Source organism: Rhinoraja longicauda, chromosome 8, assembly GCF_053455715.1.
Source record: "Rhinoraja longicauda isolate Sanriku21f chromosome 8, sRhiLon1.1, whole genome shotgun sequence".
Classification (NCBI taxonomy): Eukaryota; Metazoa; Chordata; class Chondrichthyes; order Rajiformes; family Arhynchobatidae; genus Rhinoraja; species Rhinoraja longicauda.
In genome coordinates, this window is record NC_135960.1 from 34,141,773 (window position 1) to 34,146,346 (window position 4,574).

Genomic DNA, 4,574 nt, shown 5'->3' on the forward strand with positions numbered 1-4,574 from the left:
AAGCAGAATTACCTTAACATGGATAGATACAAACTTCTGGAGTAACCCAGCGGGACAGGCAGCATCTTTGGAGAGAAGGAATGGGTCGAGACCCTTCTTCAGACTGAGTCAGGGGAGAGGGGAACTGGAGATACGAAGGGTATGGTGTGAAAACGAAAGATCCAAGCAGATCGGTGATCAAGGAGATGAATGTTTTATTGTTGACTGAGGGGAAATTGTTACTTTAACATAGATAGCTTTAGCCTGACCTGGATGGTTCTAAGCGACTACCAGAAAACGGGGAACACGGCAAACTGGAGTTGACCACTCGGCCCCTCAAGCTTGTTCCACCATTCAGTGTAATGGTGGCGCAGCGGTAGAGTTGTTGCTTAACAGCGCCAGAGACCCTGGTTCGATCCTGACTATGGGTGCTGTCTGTACCGAGTTTGTACATTCTCCTTGTGAGGTTTTTCTCCGACATCTTCGGTTTTCTCCCACGCTCCAAATACATTCAGGTTTGTAGGTTAAACTAGACCAAGTGGACTCGTTGGGCCCAAACCTCTCCTGCATTGGTGCAGCACCCTCTCCTCCCTTCCACCACTCCCCCTCTCCCCCCTCCCCCTCTCTCCCTCCCCCTCCCTCCGCCCCTCCCTCCTTCCCACATCCCTCCACCTCCCTCCCCCCTCCCTCAGCCATGATCACATTGGAATAGCGGTGCTGGCTCGAAGGGCCGAATGGCCTACTCCTGCACCTATTGTCTATTGTCCCTCCCTAGGAGATAGATTTAAACTTTAAAATGTGAGTAACTTTAAAAATATAACACCGATTTCAATGAAACTTCTTCCATTAGTACCAAAGGGACGACGGCGAGTAAGGTGGGTCTAAAATTGTCGTGCTATCGTGTACCGTTTTGGCTGCAGTTTAGGAACAAACAAACAAACAAACGAGAGTTTTAGTATATAGATGGCTTGGTATAAATGTAAATTGTCGCTAATGTGTGTAGGATAGTGTTAATGTGTGGGGATCGCTGGTTGATGCAGACTCTGTGTTTCCACACTGTATCTCTATGCTAAACTAATCATAGATGATCTACCCCATGCCTCAACTCCTCTTCTGGAATCAGATTCCCAAAACCTTCAAATCCTTGATCCTCCAGAAAATTCATCTCCCTCATTTTAAATATTTCCCACATTCCAACGATGGAAAGTTGGCTTAAGATGATGAATGTTATCTTCCTTAGAGAGGAGAGATGCTGCCATAATGAAATGGATGCTCCTGGGCAAGGGCTGCATATCAGCAACCCACATGATCTGCTGGGAGCAGATGATTAAGCTGTCATAATACACTGGCCAAGGGTCAGGGGTTATGAGGAGAAGGCAGTCGAATTGGATTGAGATTGAAAGATAGATCAGCCATGATTGAATGGCGGAGTAGACTTGATGAGCCAAATGGCCTAATTCTGCTTGTAGAACTTGTGAACTTGCACCCTCCAATTCACAGCTGACTGCAGCAGCATGAGCGGTTGATTACGCTGCTGTGGAAGCAGTAACACAGTGCATCGTGGCCAAGTCGGTAATTACTTGAAATAAGTTGGCCATCGCTTCCCTGTGCCAAAATTATGTCGGAATTCTGAATTTTGACATTAGTTAGGCATTTTGGCAGACTTTCCGACATTTTCCCATGTACATTTTTAAAGCATACTCATCAGCTTGCTTTATTTGGCTCACCAAATCTGAATCCTCTGCACAAGGACGCATGTGACCCACACTAGCTCTGTTCACTCTCCTTATTCCAGGTCCAAGCGATTTATGTCTGACATCTTAAAATGTCTCTCCTCCTGCCGAGCTCTTCTACCAAGGCTTCCAATATGTCATCTGCAAAACCTGGAACCTACTCTTACCCATTCTTCCCTATTTTCCAGGTCAGCTGCTGCATTCTCCAATTTCAAAGCTGTTAAGAAATGCAGTCTGCCTTTAAGCAGGACAAGATGAACTTTAAGTGTGGCTACTCACTCATGATAGTGACACTGGGTAATCAAGTTATGAGGAGAGAATGGATAGACTGGGACTGTTTTCCCTGGATCAAAAGAGTTTGATATCGCAGGGAAGATGTTCTTCTTGAAGCTGGTGGGATGTGCTTTCAAATGGGACTATCTCAGGTAGGCACCTTGGTCGGTATGAACAAATTGAGCCGAGTGCCTGTTTAATCTATGACTCCATATTACCCTTCCTCGCCCCTTCCCCCCTGCTGACCAACAAACTTGACAGCATGGTTTCAGCGTGCTGTGATATTACGATGAATTGGCACGAGTTAATCAATTCTGATGTGTCTGTGCCCATTTTAGGGGAGGATTGAATTAACCTTTGGAATATTTGTGACGTAAAATTTGTGATGAAAGGGAAAAGGATTGGAGCAGTGGGATTGGAGGTTAAAGTTTAAATGCAACCATATGTTGGCACCTCACTTATGTTTTCATGTTAGAATGTGGCAGTGCAGAAAACATGAATGTGATTAACTCTGTGGAAAAGAAACTGGAACAGAATGAATTACTGAGCTCACAGCTATATTCCAAAAAATCCAAGTTACATTGCAGACCAGCACAAGTTGTGCAAAGTGCCCTACAAAGATCTGAGGTCAGTACATGACAATAAAACACTTGATGATTAATTTTTAACCCCAGCCGAAAGTGGACTCTGGTTTTGATTCAGCCTCTCCTTGATTTTCTGAAGATAGCAAATAGGCCAGAGAGGGGAGGTATCAGATCAGCTGTTCATTATGTACACAAGTCATCCTTTCTGCTGGTCTAAAGGTCAGGATTGTTCTGCAGGCTGGAAATGGGTACTGAATCTAATGCAGATGGTAAACATAAAGCAACCTAATGAGCTACATACAAACAAGAGATGGTGATTATCTTCAAACTGATTTTTAAAATAATCAAAATAGGGATTTTACAACATAGAATGCCTTTCCAGTCACTGTATATGTGCCAGATCATTGGTGTTTTATCACCCAGCTGCACTTCCCTCTTTATTTTCAGTACAATCTGCAAATTGTTACTCTTTTAGTATTTATACTTTTCAAGTATTTATCAAATTCCCCTTTGGCAGTTAATGACACAGACTTTGTGGGAAAATACCAGCACTTCTCTGCATTAGACTTGGCACAGTGTGTAGAACCACTGCCTCGCAGCTCCAGAGATCCAGGTTCAATCCTGACCTCTGGCTGATTAGAATTCGCACATTCTCCCCGTGGATCTTCTCTGCTTACATTTTGTAGGGAAATTCTGGCTGTTCTAAATTGTCCTCATTGTATAGGTGGTAGAATAAAAATGGGTTAGTGCAGGGTTAGCTATTGATGGTAAATGCAGACTTGGCGAGCTGATGGTCCTGCTTCTGTGCTCTATCTCTCTATAATGCCATGTTCTGATTTCCCGTGTGGCCACAAGCTTCCTAAAGCTGCTGGTCAGGAGACCCCCACTTTATCCCATCACATGATTTCATCAAAACAACCTCATCACCAACAGCATCTTCATAGCAAACAAATGAATCTTCACTGTATCTCGGTACATGTGACAATAATAAGCAAATACCATTCAAATGAATGGAGAAAACCACCGACAGGAAATGAGTTAAGTTGTAGTTAATTTACAAATTTTGAATTGTTTTTATTTATTTAAATGTTTTAATTGTATTCAGTGGTTGAGACTTATTTAACAGTTTTGGGTTATTAAATTATTTAATTTAAAAAAATTGTCTGTATCTAATGTTTTGAATAGTTTTAACGCCTTTAGAATGTCTCTGAACAATGTTTTTGAGGAATGTGTAGTAAGGAACTGCAGATGTTGGTTTAAACCGAAGATAGACGTCAGAAAGAAAAGGTGGGTCTCGACCTGAAACGTCACCCATTCCTTCTCTCCAGAGATGCTGCCTGTCCCGCTGAGTTACTCCAGCTTTTTGTGTATATCTTCTTTTTTGAGGAAGGGTCAGGCAGGCTGGGTTTATATTCACTGAAGCACTGAGGGTGAGACAGGACTTATTTAAGACATACAATACCCTTGGATCCTGGCTAGAATGACATGGAAAAGATGCATCCTCATCGGGATGAATCACTGTTGAAAAGTAAAGGGTTTGAGGAAGATGAAACATTTTTTTTCTAAAAAGTCGGTGAAGACGAGTGTTCAAACAATTGTAAGGCAGATGTTGATAAATACTTGAATATGAATGAATAAGTCTATTGGCGAAGTATGCATATACAAGGAATGTGCCTTGGTGCTCTGCTCACAAATGACAACACGAACTTACAGTTAACAATTAAGAATAGAGCATAAACACATCAAAACAATAAGGATACACCATTACGGTCTAAACATGTGGTTGAAAATAAACCACGGCAAAGAAGAGACTACAGACTTCAAAGGGGTGTAACATTACTGAGGGCAAGCAGAATGTGTTTACTGTCAGTTCAACCTTGATCTTATTAAATGAGGGAACTTGCTTGAGAGGCCGAGGCCTGATATTGTTAAATCCTCAATCATTTTGCTGTGGGGGTGTGGCCTAGTCAGCTAGTGTTAAGAAGAAGTTTGATCTGCCTTTACC